Genomic DNA, 18,283 nt, shown 5'->3' with positions numbered 1-18,283 from the left:
ATGAACCTCTGTATAGTGTCCTCAATTATACCCACAAACACCTGCCATTTTTGCTCTACTGTCTTCCCCGCTAGCCTCTGCTTCCAGTCTATTTTTGTCAGTTCCTCTCTCATGCCCTCATGATTACCTTTATTTAATTGTAACACCATTACATCCGATTTTGCCTTCTCTCTTTCAAACTCCAGACTGGACTCTACCATATTATGATCACTCCTTCCTAAGGGTTCCCTTACTTTAAGATCTTTTATAGAGTCTGGTTCACTGCAAAGCACTAGGTCCAGAATAGCCTGCTCCCTTGTGGGCTCCATGACAAGCTGTTCCAAAAAACCATCCTGTAAGCATTCCATGAATTCCCTTTCTTTGGATCCACTGGCAACATTATTTACCCAGTCCACCTGCATATTGAAGTCTCCCATGATCAATGTGGCCTTGCCTTTCTGACATGCCTTCTCTATTTCCTGGTACATGTTACGTCCCTGGTCCTGACTACTGTTGGGAGGTCTGTACACAACTCCAATTATGGTTTTTTTTGCCTTTGTGGTTCCTCAATTCCACCCACACAGACTCCACATCATCCGACACTATGTCATTCAATGCCATAGATTTAATTTTGTTCTTAACTAACAAGGCAACCCCACCCCCTCTGCCCACCTCCCTGTCTTTTCGATAAGTTGAAAAACCTTGGAGGTTTAACTGCCAGTCCTGACCCCCCTGTAACCAAGTCTCTGTGATGCCTACCACATCATAATCATTCACTATTATCTGTGCCATTAGTTCATCTGCTTTGTTATGAATGCTACGAGCATTCAGGTAAAGTGCCTTAACGCTAACTTTCTTATCATTAGAGATATTGGAAGTTATATGATGTCCTAAGTTATCCTTGCTGTTTTCTGCCTTGCAAGTCTGCCTCAATTTTAAATCCACCTGGACACATGCTATCCTGCTGCTTATCTTTCCATTTAATGCCATACTCCCTGTCGCTTTCACTTTCCCTTACCCCCAACTCAGAAGTTTAAAGTCCTACTGATCACCCTATTTATCCTCTTCGCTAGAACATTGGTACCTGATCGGTTCAGGTGGAGACCGTCCCAACGGTACAGATCCTCCCTGTTCCAAAACAGATGCCAATGCCCCATGAAGTGGAATCCCTCTTTCCCACACCAATCCATTAGCCACATGTTTACTTGGCTAATTTTCATGTCCCTATGCCAATTGGCAGTGGCTTGGGCAGTAATCCGGAGATGATGACCCTTGAGGACCTGTGCTTCAATTTCCTGCCTCGTGCTTCGTAATCCCCAAACAGGTCCTCCACCCTAGTCTTGCCAACATCTTGTTAGTACCAACATGGACCACAACAACTGGATCCTCCCCCTCCCGCTCCAATATCCTTTCAAGCCGGTCAGAGATGTCCCGCACCCTGGCACCGGGCAGGCAACACACCATGCGAGACTCCCGATCTGGCTTGCAAAGGATACTATCTGTCCCCCTAATTATAGAATCCCCTATAACCATTACTTGTCTATTAGCTCCCCCCTCTTGAATGGCCTTCTGCACCATGGTGCCTTGGTCAGTTGGCTCATCCTGCCCAGAGCCCTTTTCCTCATCCGAACAGGGAGCAAGAATCTCGTACCTGCTGAACAAGGTCAACGGCTGAAGCTCCTCCACTCCTGAACTCAGGTTCCCCCTACCTGCCTCACTTACAATCACACTCTGATGTGCCTGATCACTAGCTGAATGTGAATTACTTAATCTCCCAGGTGAGACTGCCTCCTGAAACAAAGCATCCAGGTAACTCTCCCCCTCCCGGATGTGCCGCAGTGTTTGAAGCTCAGATTCCAGATCATCAACTCTGATCCGGAGTTCTTCCAGCAACCAACACTTGCTGCAGATGTGGTCACTGCTGTTCACAATGGGATCAGCCAGCTCCCACATCATACAGCTACAGCTAAGTCCACATAGATCACATCTACCACTCTGCCCTCATCAATCCTCTTTGTTACTTCCTCAAAAAACTCAACCAATTTTGTGAGACATGATTTCCCATGCACAAAGTCATGTTGATAATCCCTAATCAGTCCTTGCCTTTCCAACTACAGGGGAACCTTGATTATCCGAATAACAAATATCCAAAAATTCCATTATGCAAAGGAGATCTCGAGGTCCTGATAGAAACATTGCATCAAAGACGTGTTTCTAGCAGTGATCGCATCTTTTGTTTACACTGACTAATCAGGCACAGTCTCCAAATGACTGACCCTTTCTCTTTCCCCACATTTTCCTTGGAGATCTACAGAGGGGCGTACCTTAACACCCCTCCTGCTTCCAAGGAATAATCTCTCCAACATTGTCCTGTGCAGGGCAAAAGTGGAACCTGTCAAAAATGTATGTAAAATGTTGTGTGCGTGGCTGTGGCTGTGACTGTGACTGCATGTGTGTGCTGTTTGGAGACTTACCCCACAAAGGCAGCAGAAGCAGTTTTGTAGTTGGCGTTGGTGGCGGGGGTATTGTCTGCCAGGGGAGGCTCCATGTCAGATAGGTAATCCCTGGAATCCAAGTCAGCAGCCTCACTAGGGTCTGTCTGGACTTGGAGGCTTAGGGCTCAGAGGCTTAGTGTTAACATGAGGGTTCACTGGGATAGGGATTTTAACCAATTGAGCTATTGTTGAGGTAGAGGGCAGCAGCAATGAGCTGCAGCATGCGCAACACTGTTTGAGGAAAGAATTCCAGAGCGTGACGAACACCAGGGCAATAACCAGCACCATGACACCCTGAACAATGGCATTCCCTGAAGACACAAACCACCTGCCCATCCAGGGGCCAAAGGTTCCAATGGGAGTTGGCATTGTGGACCGTAATGGCTGCCTCTAGGATGTGGTCAGCAAGATTGGTGATATTTTCACTGGCATCTGGGATATAGGTGCAATGGATGGAGCCAATGAGGACACATGTGACCCCCCTTTTCAGCCAGTAGGCAATCCAGAGCCATCCGTTTTGGGGAGCAACTGTGCAGATGGCAACCATCTCCGCATTAATCTCCATAAAGGCTAAGGTTGTGTTGTTTGTCACTTCCTCAAGGAGGGACGCCAGGGGTCTGGCTTTGATGGTCAGCCAGGCGGTTGCATAAAAGGGAGTTGATACAGCTAGGAACTGCTCAATTGCAGTTAAAACTCTTTTGGCATGAGTCATGAGCTGCCAAATTGGGATGAGTATAAATGGTAGGTCCAAAAAATCCTAAAAATAGTATTGCCTGCAGTCTTGTCGGGGTCGTAAGGTTGAGTATACTTCCCTTTACTGTGGGCCGAATTGCTTTTGAGGTAAGGAGCAGGGAGTATTCTGGAGCAGAGAATCCAGCATTCCATCCACCGGGAGAGATGCTCCTAAAACAAATGGTTCCCATGGTGTGCCCAGGCCTGTGGTATTCGTAAGGACCAGAGTGGGGGGTGTACGTGATAAGTTGTACCGGGGTTGGAACCAGCCTTTGTACTTGTCCAAGGTATAGCCCGCTGATTTCCAACGCGGGTGACTGTTATCTGGTTGGAGGAGGTCCAATCGCTCGAACCCATTAGGAAGTTGCACCTCTGAGGACCGATTCCGCTCCTATGAGAGACGCAGAGAAAAGGCAGTAACTCCCTACATGGTGCAGCTGGTGGGCACGCTGGTGCTTACCGGGTCTTCCATTCAGGGGGCTTCTTCTCAAGTTTTTCCGGCGAAGGCGCTCTCTTGCAACGGTGGTATGTGTCCAATCAGGTATGCCTTCGACCTTGACCGCTGTCTGGGTCACGAGGAGGATGGGGTATAGGCCTTTCCACCTCGGAGAAAAAGAACCCTTTCCAAATGATTTTATCATCACATAATCCCCGGGGTGGAACGGATGCATGGGGTATTCACTCGGTGTGGGAAGGCCCTTCTTGATCTAGGCATGGGTTTTGGTTAGATTCCCGACCATGTGGAAACAGGCCCTTCAGCCCAACACGTCCACATTGACCCCTCCGAAAAGTAAACCACCCACACCCATTCCCTCTACCCTGTCTAATGCACCTAACACTATGGGCAACTTAGCATGGCCAATCCACCCTGACCTGCATATCTGTGGTTGCGGGTGATAACCTGGCATAGTGACTTGGCATAGTCCTGAAGGGACTCACGAGTGAAGAAGGATTTGGGGGAGGTTGCTTCTGAGGGTGTTAGTCTCATAGTTCATTTTACTTGGTTCCTGAGAGTGTAAAGGGCTAGTGACAATCCCTCTGGCCAGGGCAAACCCGTGTCCTGGGTGACCTTGGTTAAGGTGGTTTTAAGGGTGCTGTTCATCTGTTCCACCATCCCCGAGGACTATGGCTGAAATGGAATGTGGCAATACCCAGAATTTTACTAACCCTTTTGTAACCTCAGCAGTGAAATGAGTTCCTCTGTCACTATTAAAACTATCTGGGACACCAAACCGAGGAATCACATCCTTCATAAGACCCTTAACCACTGCCCTAGCATCAACTTTTCATGTAAGGAAAGCTTCGACCCATTTAGTAAACATGTTCACTTGAACAGACATGTATTTGAAACCCTGTTCAGTTGGCATATGGGCAAAGTCAGTCTGCAGATGATGAAAGGGGCCATCTAGGGTGGGCAGGCGATCATAATTGGCCAACAGTTGAGCATTATTATTCTGTATGAAAAAGAGAGGATTGCAGATGCTGGAGATCAGAGTCAATATCAGAATGGTGCTGGAAAAGCACAGCAGTCAGGCAACATCCGAGGAGCAGGAAAATCGATATTTCGGGCTAAAACCCTTCATACTCTGAACGCACATCAGGTAGCGGGAAACTAGTGCTTGTGCTGCTCCCGCGAAGCCAGGAGCATACCAGCTTTGTCTTACTGCAGGTATCATTCCCCGCTTCCCTGCGTGACTGACTCCATGGGCAGCATGCAGGTGTGATTGGGGACAGACAATTTTACCATCCGGCTGTTGTATCTTCTCTAAGCTGCCAGATTCCCTAGCTCCTACACGAGCCCAACTATCTTTCTCAGCTGGAGGGGTATCCCGCTGAGCAACTGATATCCCATCAGGTGTAAGGCCTTTTCTGACTTCCTTGCTTTGAGAGCCCGTGAGACATATACAATGGGAGCTACGGCTGCTCGTTTAGGAGCTTGGTCGGAGCAGGCGTTGCCTTGGAAGACTGCAGCAGTATGGGCAGCACACTGAATCACAGCCACAGTAAAGGGGAACAGAATAACCTGCAAGAAGTTGTTGATGAGGAGGACCTCCGTGTACCCTTTGGGAAGCCGTGTCCATGTATATTGGCGACTTCTGTAAGTAAAAGCAAAAAGGTATTGAATATTGTGGGAGTAATTTAATGCAGAAAAGGCTGAGCAGAGGTCAATTACAGAAAAAAGGCAGGTAATGGTAGCAGGAACGCTTGTCAGGATAACATTAGTATCTGCCACCATCAGAGAGCAGGGGATAACGATGGTGTTAATTGACCTGCGCAAACCTCTATTAGCCCAGTTTCTTGGGGATAGAGAGTTCAGGCACATTGCAAGAGTTAACAGTAGGGACCAGGATTCCCTGTGGCAGAATGGAGTCAATAACAGGCTTAATCCCTTTAGCAGCAGCCGGTGACAAATTGTATTGTTGTATAGAAGGCACCTGGTTTCACAGTGACCGTGCGAGGTGAGGCTAATAACACTAGGCCCGCATGATTAGAATGTCGTGCCCATAATGACAAAGGCAGAGTATTGAGGAGTATAGGGTTGGCATAGGTCAGGGTGGGTAGTGGTGCCTGCAGAACCAAAACTGTAGACACAGAGGAGGGGCACAATTCCTCCGGTCCTAAACCAGCAATCTGTAAGGAGCTGGGGTCCGACAGGTTTATGGGCTGAAATTCCCGGGGCAAACTCTGGACCTTGTATCAGTATCAGAGCTGGCAGGAAGAGGGAGGCTCCGAGAAATGGGTGGCTCAGGAGCACACTACAACTGAAGCTACACGACACCCCTCCCCATCTCAACGTCCATCATGGGATTCCCAGATTCTGCGGCAGTCCCAGGAGTGCTGTGGGGTGGGGGGAATGGGTCACTGTCAGAGTAGCTGGCTGGCAAAGACTGCCATGGGAAAGTGGTTTGCTGTTGATGAACCTGCTCAGGAGGTAGAGTGCGGCTGTCCCGCGCCCAGTGACCAAAGTTCCCACAAGACTGACACCGATCCTGACTAATATCTCGCTGCTGCTGCTGTTTCTGCCCCTGCCAGCCACCTTCCTCGGGCCGCTGGTCTGACCTGGACCCCACGCCTGTGCCAAGCGGGGAAATGATGCCTCTGTCATATACCAGCAATTGGAAAGGCTCTGCTGATCCATGCTAATGAGAGAGGTAAGGAGCTGATCCCAAGTCTTAGATTGCTGATCAAGGTTAAGGGATTTGAAAATATGGGCATGTCAGGGTTGCATGCAATGAGTAAGAGTTTGGGAGGCCCGTTTGTCATTGGTCGCGAGGGGGATGCCTGCAGAAGATTCCCAAACCTCCTTGAAGCGGTAAGAAACTCAGGGAAGAGCTCATCCGTCTTCTGCCGATAGAGGGTGACCTCACCAAGGTCTGCCTGATGCCTCGCAGCTGTTAGGATGATGGGCTAAACGTTGTCTCTAAGCCAGTCTACCCGCAGCTCCCCATCAGTCCACAGATCTGCAGGAAACACAAGGGAGCCCTTTACAGAAGCCAAGTGGGCCACATACGCCAAGCGCAGTAAGGTGTTAACATCTTGTGGCATGCAGTTGTAAATATCACAGGGCTCAACGAGCTAAAGAGAGAAGGAAGTGGGAATGCTTAACCAGATCAGGGCCATCCTTGGAGCATAGTATGGACCTCAGCGGGAGTCCAGGACATCCCCAGTCATGAGACGGGGAGCTTGGTTGGAGTATGTTGCCGCATCCTTGGAGCAGAGAGTCATACCGGAACAACCAGCCTACACAGTAACGACGCCGACAGTGGAAGAGGAGACAGCAGTTTTGGAACTGGACTCAGCGGGCGGAGGCTGGCATAGGGACCAGCCGGTCAAGTGCTGGGACCCTGCAGAGCATGTTAGGCAGTGCCGGATTGTTGCGGAACCTTGAGCAGCATCGCAGCCATGCAGCCGGGAGGCCTCAGGAGCAGCAATTTCATCAACCTGAGTGAGAGTCCGAGTCCGGAGTAGGGACTGAAAGTTTGGGATCCTGGCTGGAATGAGGTGGAGGAGCGGTAGAAGGGCGATTAACAGGGGCGGAATGGCCATCGGCTTCACCGGAATGCTGACAGTGGTTCTTAGTCTTTGGGGGGCACTGATAGCCTTTAGCGGCTTCCTTAAACTTCTCCAGACACATTATCTCACATTATCACTGAGGGAGCCCTGCATGCTCTGTTATGTTGCACTTGTGTAAGACTCATAGAGTAGTCCTGTTTAAAACCTCACGCATGTTCTGATCAGCTGTTTCTTGATCCTGCTGTGGCTCCGATCAGGATTGGGTCCAATATTGAGAGCAGGGGGTGACCTGATACAAGCAGAAAGGGAGAGTTTGGCTTATTGACAGTCCATGTGCGAGTTGTATGACTGAGTTGGGAGGGAGTTTTCTAATGGGGTTCTGTACCTGCCAGAGTTGGAGCTTATGGGCAGCATGGTGGCGCAGTGGTTAGCACTGCTCCCTCACAGCACCAGAGACCCAGGTTCATTTCCTGACTCAGGTGACTGACTGTGTGGAGTTTGCACATTCTCCCTGTGTCTGCGTGGGTTTCCTCCGGGTACTCCGATTTTCTCCCACAGTCCAAAGATGTGCAGGTCAGGTGAATCGGCCATGCTAAATTGCCCTTGCGTTAGATAAGGGGTAAATGTAGGGGTATGGTTGGTTGCGCTTCAGCGGGTCGGTATGGACTTGTTGGGCTGAAGGGCCTGTTTCCACACTGTAAGTAATGTAAAACTGTCAGAATCCATTACACTCATTCAAGTAGATCGCTTGTAACCAAATACAATCACAGACTTCCTTCTGCTCTCTGAAGAGGGGCTGTGAAGTCAGTCTCTGCACAAACTCCATAATCTCTGGAGTGATTGGGTTGGAGGACAATCTGAGGTGGGTGTGAAAGTCTAACAATTCCAACTTACCCACAACCAAGTCCACTCACCATGTGCCAGTTTTTGATGGTAAAATCTTATCATTGCTCGGTGGAAATGTAGGGGGAGTTTCTGATTAATAATCCACTGCTCCTTTTCATTTTGACTTCCATAGTTAATTATCTGGTGACTGGTATCCTTTCTCAGGGAAAGTGCAGTGTGTCCCCTTGCACAATTCGCCACATGGTGATAATGGCGGCTGCTGATCTGATGGTCATTATCACTGAGATTATACTGTGGAGCTTTCCCTATTATTAGTACCCACGGTCTTTCCTGGACATTACTCCTGTGTGCAGTGTTACTGGGGTCTTGCATCATTCTGCCATGGACTGTTCTGTCTGGTTCACCGTCACTTTCTCCTTTGACCAATTTGTAACCATTTGTTGTCAGAAGCTAGGAACTAAATATTGTACTGAGAAAACTGCGACTGTGGTTCTAGCAACAACCTGCATCCTGTTCTGTCTGAAAAGCATCCCCTTCTATTTTCAGTATGAACCTTGGATGATAATCAACAACGTGCCATTTTACTGTAAAACAAAGTTAAGCTACTGTACTAAGATTTGGTGGGTGGTATTAGATTGGCTTGATATGGTTTTGACCCCTTCACTGCAATTCATTTTAAATATGTTGCTCAATGCTCTGACAGTCAGGCACAGTTTAGTGACCAGTCGAGTCCGGAAGAGGCTGAAGGGTGAGAGCAAAGGAGGGAATCACAGTGACCCAGAGAAGGTGAACAATAAAATCACAGCCTACCTTCTGCTCTCCAGCTCTGGTAGCTTCATCCTCCCGTGACTAATATTTGCTGTAGATTTCTTACATTACATCATTCAAAGAATCAATTCTCACAAATCCCACCTTTTCTAGGTCACCTGCGTGCAATTGGTTTCATGCTGCAGAACCTAAGCTGTTGTACAAACACATTTAGTTATGCAGCAACATTGTCCTGGTTCAGAGTGAAGATCAGTATCGCAGTAAAATACCAGATTACACAAATTCCTTGCGTTGTGAAGAAATAAAACTCCTCAGTGAATCCCACAAGAGGGTCCTAATGTTTCCAGATCATGAAATGATTTATAAAAATTCACTTGTGGGATGCTGCATCAATGGCTGAGTCAGCATTTAACTCCCATCATCAGTTGCCCCTTGAGAGTTGGTGAGCAGTTTCTGAACCACTGCAGTCCAAGTGCAGTAGGTAGGGCACAATGTTGTGGGAACATGGGGAGAATTTCTCAAATTTTGACCCAGTGACCATAAAGGAACAGCAACGCATTTCCAAGTCAGAGTGGTGAGTGGCTTGGAGGGGAACATGCAGTCGGTGGTGTTCCCACGGATTTGCTGCCCTGGTCCTTCTGCATAGAAGCAGCCGTGGGTTTGGAAGGTGCTGTATAAGGATCTATGGTGAATTCCTGCAAGGTATCTTGCAGCTACTACACATTGCTGCAACTGAGTGCTGGTGTGGAGGGAGTGGATGTTTGTGGATGAGATGCCAATCAAGCAAGCTGCTTTGTCCTGGATGGTGTTGACCTATATTGAGTGTTATTGCAGCTGTACACACCCCAGGCAGTGGGGAGTTTTCCATCACATCCTGACAGAGAGTTCTTATCCCACTGAAGGGAGCTGGGAACCTGCAGATTCCACTTTGTAGCACAATACAAATGAACTATCGAGGGAAATGGAATTTGCTCCTGGATAATTTTTACCAGTTTGGAACCCTCTGTAAGTCTCCAACAAAATCGAATCCTTCCTAGGGTTCTGATGAAATTGAATAGAATAGATCATCAGAAAAGGTTCCAATATTAAATACCTGGTCTCTCTTCTCAGTAGGAGAATCGACGTTTCGGGCTTAAGCCCTTCTTCAGGATGCTGCATGACCTACTGCGCTTTTCCAGCAACACATTTTCAGCTCTGATCTCCAGCATCTGCAGTCCTCACTTTCTCCTCACTTCTCAGTAACAATCCAACGTTCTAACGTCACAAACAGCTGACTATGAGCTGTTTCGATTTGAGATACTGTTTCAGGTGATTACATGACTTAGCAGAACCCAACCAATAAACATGTATTCATGCAGCAACATTGTCTAGCTTCAGAACAAATTTCAGTAATGCAGTAAAACATCGTGTTGCATGAAATTCTTGCTTTTTGAATAAATAAAATACATGTATTGTAAAAAAAATGGCTGGGTTGCCTAATTTTCAGCATCAAGCTGACCAAGTGCAATGCACTGCCATTCCAAAAAAGGTTTAATCAGGTGTTTTCCAAAATGGGATGAAGAGTCAAACCATTCCGAAAATAATCCCTGAGTTGAAAGTGATACACTGCCGCCCTCTGCTGACATCTCCAAGCCACTGCACAGGGGGTGGTCGAAGTTTCAAACCCTTAAGAAATTCAGACAGAGGGAGAGAGGGAGGGGAAACAGCTCACAGCAACATCCAAACTGACTGCAACAAGATCTCTCAACTACTATACTCAATGCTCTGATTAATAAAGGAACGCATACCAAACACCTTCTTCACTATCCTACCTATCTGCGACTCCACTTTCAAGGAGCTATAAACCTGTACTTCAAGGTATCTTTGTTCAGCAACACTCCAGGACCTTACCATGAAGTATATAAGTCCTGCCCTGATTTGTCTTTCCAATATGCAGCATTTATCTAAATTAAACTCCATCTGCTACTCCTCGGCATTTTGGCCCATCTGATCAAGTTCTTATTTTACTCTAACCTTCTTCACTATCCACGACACCTCCAATTTTGCTGCCATCTGCGAACTTGCGAACTATATCTCCTAAGAAAACATCAAAGTCATTTATATAAATAACGAAAAGTAGTGGACCCAGCACCTATCCTTGTAACTCACCACTGGGCACAGGCCAGGTCTGAAAAAAAAACCCTCCACCAACACCCTGTCTTCTACCTTTGAGCCAGTTCGGTACCCAAATGATTAGTTCTCCCTGTATTCAATGTAATAACCTTGCTAACCAGACTCCAATGGGGAACCTTGTTGAACCTTTCTAAAGTCCATATAGATCACATCCATCGCTCTGCCCTCATCATTCCTCTTTGTTACTTCTTCCAAAAACGCAATCAAGTTAGTGAGGCATGATTTCCCACACACAAAGCTAAGTTGACTATTCCAAATCAGTCCTTGCCTTTCCAAATACATGTACATCTTGTCCTTTAGGATTCCCTCCCACAATTTGCCCACCACAGATATCAGGCTCAATGGTCTATAGTTCTCTGGCTTGCCCTTACCACCTTTCTTAAACAGTGATACCACATTAGCCAACCTCCACCTCACCTGTGCCTATTGATGATCCAAATATCTCAGCAAGGGGGCCAGAAATCACTTCCCTTGTTTCCCACAGGGTAAAACTGATCAGGTCCTGGGGATTTATCCACTTTTATGCATTTTAAGGCATCCATCACCCCCCCACCCCTCTGCAATATGGACATTTTTCAAGATGTCACCATCTATTGCCCCACATTCTGTATTTTCGACGTTCTTCTCCACAGTAAACACTAATGCAAAATACTCATTTAGCATCTCTCCAGTCTCCTGCAGTTACATACATATGCCGCCTTGCTGATCTTTGAATGGTCCTATTCTCTCCCTCATTACCCTTTTGTCCTTAGTGTTTTTGGAAACTCCCTTTGGATTCTCCTTAATTCTATTTGCCAAAGCTATCTCATGTCCCCCTTTCGCCTTCTTCATTTCCCCCTTAAGTATACTACTACTACCTTTATACTCTTCTAAGGATTCACTCGGTCTCTGCTGTCTAAACCTGACATACGCTTCCTTCTTTTTCTTAACCAACACCTCAATTTGTCTAGTCATCCAGCATTCCCTGCGCCTACCAGCCTTGCCTTTCACCCTAACAGAAACACTCTGTCTTTGGACTCTTGTTATCTGATTTCTGAAGGCTTCCCATTTTCCAGCTGTCCCTTTACCTGCGAACATCTGCCTCCAATCAATTTGTGAAAGCTCTTGCCTAATACGTCAAAATTCGACTTCCTCCAAATTATATCTTAAACTTTTAAATTGGTCTATTCTTTTCCATCACTGTTTTAAAATTTACAGAATTATGGTTGCTGGCCCCAAAGTGCTCCTCCATTGACACCTCAGTCACCTGCCCTGCCTTATTTCCCAATAGTAGGTCAAATTTTCCATCTTCTCTCGTAGGTACATCCACATACTGAATCAGAACATTTCTTTGTAACACTTAATACATTTCTCTCCATCTAAACCATTAACAATATGGCAGTCCCAGTCTGTGTTTGGAAAGTTAAAATCCCCCACCATAATGATCCTATTGTTCTTACAGATCTCTGAGATCTCCTTACAAATTTGTTTCTCAATTTCCCATTGACTATTGGGGGGGGGGGGGTCTATAATACAATCCCAATAGGTCATCATCTCTTTTATATTTCTTCTTTCCACCCAAATAACGTCTCTGGATGTGTTCCCAGGATTATCTCACCCAAGTACAGCTGTAATGCTATCCCTTACCAAAAACACGACTACTCCTCCTCTCTTGTCCCCCTTTTTATCCTTCCTGTAGCAATTGTATCCTGGAACATTAAGCTGCCAGTCCTGTCCATCCCTGAGCCATGTTTCTGTAATTGCTATGACATCCCAGTCACATATTTCTAACCATGCCCTGAGTTTATCTGCCTTCCCTGCTCGGCTTCTTGCATGGAATAAATGCAGTTTTATTTATCAGTCCTACCTGACTGTTTGACACTTTTTTTTTCAACTGTACCAGTCTCAGATTGATGTCTTTCCTCACTATCTCCCTGTGTCCCACCCCTTCACCTTATTGTTTAAATCCTCCTGAGCAGCTCCCTACCAATATATTAGTCCCCTTCCAATTCAGGTGCAATCCATCCTTCTTGTACAGGTCATTTCTTCCCTAAAAGAGATTCTAATGATGCAAGTATGTGAACCCTTCTCCCCTTCACCAGCCCCTCAGCCACACATTCATTTGGTCTATCCTACTGAGCACCAGGTGTAATCCAGATATTACTATATTATTTCAGGACCTCCTTTTTAAATTCCTGCCTAACGTCCTATGTTCTCCCTTCAGATTCCCATCCTACCACTGATTCACTCATCTATTCACAATCATTCAAAGGCTGAGCCTATAAACTTGCCATCTGACATCTAGGGCCATACAGAGGAGAGGTATCTGTCTTCTAACTCTGTTCCACCATTGCTCCTTGATGGAGACTGCACTGCACATTTATTGGAAATCTGGGATTGGGAATTCCCAAACAAGATGGTCAGTGGTGTCGGCTTTGCACGAGGTTGAGTGCTGCAGTAAACCACTTATCTGCAGAGTTGCTTGAAAGATTCAGGACCTTATTTCTTATTGTCTGAAATCTGCCCATGCTCTTTGTTGTTACATTCACTGCACCAGCACTAACTGCATCAGTCCTTTTATTGGCGCACTCTAACCTCTTGCTAAAGCAGAGCATAAACACAAAATATTCAGTTATAGGAAGCAAAGAGCAGCCACAGGACAGTGGTCCATAAGTGAGGGAGCTTAACTTGCTCCCACAAGGTGATATTAGATTAACTCAATTCATCAAAGACAATTAATACCAGTCACTAAAAGTGACTTTTCACTCAGAATCCCTGCTGCTGTCTCAAAAAGACTTGGAAGTTGGTGACTCACTTGTGATTAGATTACTTACAGTGTGGAAACAGGCCCTTCGGCCCAACAAGTCCACACCGACCCGCCACCCACACCCCTACATATACCCCTTACCGAACACTACTGGCAATTTAGCATGGCCAATTCACCTGGCCCACACATCTTTGGACTGTGGGAGGAAACCGGAGCACCCGGAGGAAACCCACGCAGACACGGGGAGAACGTGCAAACTCCACACAGTCAGTCACTTGAAGCGGGAATTGAACCCAGGTCCCTGGTGCTGTGAGGCAACAGTGCTAACCACTGTGCCACCGTGCTGCTGATCTCAGCCAGTACTTTAATTAACGATGTACCACAGTCATCCGGGAGATAAAAATCTGATCTAACAGCCCATTGGGCATTCTCAGTGAGTGCAGAAAAACAGCAGCCAGAGTTCCTGAGTAAACCCGGTGAAATGAATCTAGAAATTTCCAACAATCCACATATGTGCGAGTCTTTGCTCTGGGAAGATTTCTCGAAATTTCCACAGCTGGAATAAATATAGGTTCAATTTTTTAAAAAAGTAGAAATTGCTGGTATTAGAATGAGAAAATGAGCTCCAACACTGAAAAGAAATCTGAAAAAAGGAGCAGCTCTCACAACTGATTACCCAGAATCCTCTGTTGTTCTTAATTTAAATGATACCTTTTTCCATTTTTCCTGCCAAAGAGAACAGCTTCACATTTTCTCATGATACTTCATACACAATTTCTTCTGGTCACTCAGCCTGCCTATATCTACCTGCAAATTGCTGATGGTTTCTTCACAAGAGATTTGCGTACCCATCTTAGTGTCTGCAAATTTAGCTGCTATGCTTTAGCTCCATTCATCCAAATCAAACCGGTCTAACCAGACAATTTCGTTTTCACTTTCACCCAGTGCGGAATAATTCGTACTGAAACAGGAATTTTGAATCTTTCAGAAACAGCCAAATATCACATTGATCAATTGTGGTCTCTGACAAATAATTAGCCATAATATTTCTAGTTCGACAAGTCAAAATGACAATTGCAGGCAATCACCATTTTGTTGATTATTTGTGTATCCCCTGTATTTTGAGGCTAAAATAGCTATACTGTTCTCTCTATCCTGTATAGCTCAGTCGTTAGCACTGCTGCCTTACAGCACCAGGGATCCTGGTTTGATTCCCACCTATGCAGTTTAATTTATCAGTCCTGCTTTGTTCCTGCCTGTCTTGACTGTTCGACTCACTCCTTTTCCCAAGTGTATTAGTCTCATATTGATCTCTTACCTCAACATCTCCCTAACGAGTTTGCACATTGTCTCCATATCTGTGTGGGTTCCCTTTAGATACTTGTTTCTTCCCACAACTTAAAGATTTGCAGGTGAGGATGAATTGGCCATGCTAAGTTGCCCATAGTTTTCAAGGATGTCTAGGTTGGGTGCATTAGCCAGGGATAAATATCTGGTAGAGGTAATGGGTCTGGAATGGGTTCGGAGAGTTTGTGTGGACTTATTGGGATGAAGGGTCTGTTTCCACACAATAGGGATTCTGTGAATTTAATAGGGAATCAAGTAAAAAGCCTTCACTTCCCTGTAAACCAATACTGTGACATTTAAGAATTTCTCTTCCTACAAACATTCCTGAGAGATGGGGACTTACAATGGCTACAGAAAAGCAATCTAGTCTCTGCACTTGCCTACAATACTCTGCACCCCAGGGGCTGGAACAGAGCAAGTGGGAAGTGTATTGTGATCGGTATGGAGATGCAGAGGGAGGCTTTTACATGCACTGGGTGTGTAATTGAGGAGCTACCAAGGGGACGGTTCAGGCAAGTTGATGCTACACAAGGGAGGTCAATTAGACAGGCGCTATGGAAGGAGAGATGCGACATTTAAGAGACTGCAAATTTTGAGGAGGGAGGGTGCAGAATTGGTGGGCTTCCAGTTTCAGGAATGAAAGACAGAAACAGGGAAGAAAGAAAGGAGGAGGAAAGAAAATGAAGAGAGAAAGTGAGAGAAGAAGAAGAAGAGAAAGGGGGAGAGTGGAAAAGAGCTTACACAAAGGTAGAAAGAAGAGACAAGAGAGAGAAATATGAAAGAAGAGGCAAGTCAGTAAGAAAGAGAAAGTTTGACAAAGAGAGAGACGAACAGAATGAGAGAAAAACAGATTGAAAGTGAGAGACAGAGGAAAAAGCAGAATAATCAGATAAATGCAAGCAGGAGTCAAGGAAAAATGGCGAGATTAGAGAGGTAATAACCACCATTCTGATTATTCCTAGCTCCCTCTCATTAGGGACAGACCATCCTATCGAAACTTACATTAGGAGGGGTGGTTCACGGAGGGGTTGAGATTAAAGGATCAAAACTGGTATTGAGATTCAAACACTACCCATAGACTCTCGCACAGAGACAGACAGAAACATACAGATACTCACAGATAAGGAAGGGTAATTGGATCTGAAACATTAACTCCTGGTTCTTTGCTTGTGTGTTGTCTCAATCTCTTTGTGTTTGCATCCAGTGTGTCTTAACACTACAGTATGTGTCCATGTTTGTGTGTAACTCAATGTCTGTATCTCTGTGCAATGGGGTCTCTGTTGTTGTCAGGGTGAATCCTTTGAAAACGGGGTCAAACCCCTCTCTGTCCCTCTGTGTTTAAGGTGATAATAGTGATGCTCATGTTTATGTGGGTTTCTGTCTTCGTGTGTTGGTGTGTGTCTGTGTGTCCATCTCTCAGCAATGGGAATCACTCTGTCCAGATGGAAATTTGAAAGGATGAATTAAAATGTCATGAATCAAAGTCATAGTCTCCCTCTCTCTCTCTGTCCCTCTTGTATTTAATATGATATGGTGATACTCTCTGCTGGATTCCACACATCACTGAACAACAGAAGATTGCTTTCCAGAAACCATCGAAGTCCGTGAATCTCACACATTTTACCAGTGCTTTGTTTTTAAAAGAATGTCTTTGGAGGCAAAGTTAGTTTTGCCTGATCCCTTGCAGTTTTGTCCCTGAGATTTGAGGAGAAGGAGATGAGCACACCCAGTGTGCTTTTTATCTCTCCAGCTTTGAATCCTTTCTCACTTTGAGTTTGTGAGAGTTTTTCAGAAAACACTGCAAGCTGCACAAAGTGCAAAATAAATGTTCTCTTTCTCCTCACAATCAGTTCACTTGGAGGTTCCAGAAATAACTGCAGTGGAAACACTCAATTTAATGTGTATAATGTCTGGAATACGACTGAAAGGCAAATTATTTCCACATCGCAGCGGAGCATGACATTTCTCCACATGACCATTTTCCACACTCAGTCCAGTTGCAGCCCTTTCAACAACAGCTATGCGTGCGTGTGTGTGTTTGTGTTTGTGTGTGTCTGTGTGTGCGTCTGTGTTTGTGTCTGTGTGTGTGTGTGCATCTGTGTGTGTGTCTGTATGTGCGCATTTATGTTTGTGTCTGTGTGTGTGCGTGCATGTGTTTGAGTGCGTGTGTATTTGTGTCTGTGTGTGTTTTTGTTTGTGTGTCTGTGTTTGCGCACATCTGTGTGTGCGTCTGTGTGTATGCACGTCTGTGTGTGTGCGTCTGTGTTTGTGTCTGTGTGTGTTTCTATCTGTGTGCCTGCATGTTTTTCTGTGCATGTGTGTCTGTGTGTCTGCGTTTTTCTATAAGTATAGGTTTTTCTGTGTGTGTGTGTGTGTGCTTTTCCATGACTGTGTACGTTTTTCTATGTATGTGTGTGTGCGTGCGTTTCTATGTGTGTGTGTGTGTGTCGGTGTTGATGGTCATGTCGGTTTGGATGGTGCTGTGAGCTGCTGTGGTCTCTCTCTGACTGAATCCTTGAGGCTTTTCACCCTCCACCACCCCCTGTGCAGTGGTGTGGCAGTCCAGCAGCGGGTATCATTTTAATTACAAGATTTATTGCACTATTTTGAATCATCATCCGTGACAGGAAATGCGTGCTTGCGACTGCATTGGAGGAGGAGCTCATTGGAATCGGTAAACTTTATGCTGAAAGATAGGGATCCCAGTTCTTCATTAACACTCAAAAGTTTATTAATTCATAACGTAAGGAATTCAGATATTTTATTGCTTTACTAAACTTCGGTCTGACAATGTTGTTGAATAATTAAATATTCAATGGGTATGTTCTTATAATGTCATGCTTCAATTTCCCCCATTATAAAAGCTCATAGTTGGCTATTTGCGACATTGACATGGGGTCTATTGAATTATTATTGAGGAGTGAGACTATGTATTGCATACAGGAGCATTTTCAGATGTACTATTCTACTGAGTTTCATCAGAACTCTCCAAAAGATTTGATTTTACTGGAGATTTACAGAAGGTTCCAAACTGATAGGAATTGCCCAGTAGGAAATTACATTTCCCTTGACAATTCCTTTTGTTTGTGCTATGATGGAGGATCAGCATGTTTCCAGCACAACTCTCAACTAACATAAGGGCTCTGTCAGGATGTGGTGGAATATTCCTTACTTGCCTGGATGG

At 45.6% G+C, this 18,283-nt stretch overlaps 1 protein-coding gene across 4 annotated transcripts in view; it reads left to right on the top strand.

The window, feature by feature from the left end:
- LOC132835296 (phospholipase D1-like) overlaps positions 1-18,283 on the top strand; it is a 100,424-nt gene that overhangs the window by 76,825 nt on the left and 5,316 nt on the right. For 2 of the 4 annotated variants that reach the window (XR_009647302.1, XR_009647301.1), the window contains one exon: positions 9,945-10,213. The exons of the other annotated variants lie outside the window; for them this stretch is intronic. The gene's annotated coding sequence lies outside the window, so the exon portion shown is untranslated. Of the gene's footprint in view, positions 1-9,944; positions 10,214-18,283 lie in introns of those variants that run through there. 4 annotated transcript variants of the gene reach the window in all.

Source organism: Hemiscyllium ocellatum, chromosome 44 (genome assembly GCF_020745735.1).
Source record: "Hemiscyllium ocellatum isolate sHemOce1 chromosome 44, sHemOce1.pat.X.cur, whole genome shotgun sequence".
NCBI classification, from domain to species: Eukaryota; Metazoa; Chordata; class Chondrichthyes; order Orectolobiformes; family Hemiscylliidae; genus Hemiscyllium; species Hemiscyllium ocellatum.
The sequence above is the reverse complement of the archived record's forward strand: the minus strand, read 5'-3'. Positions and strand labels throughout refer to the sequence as shown.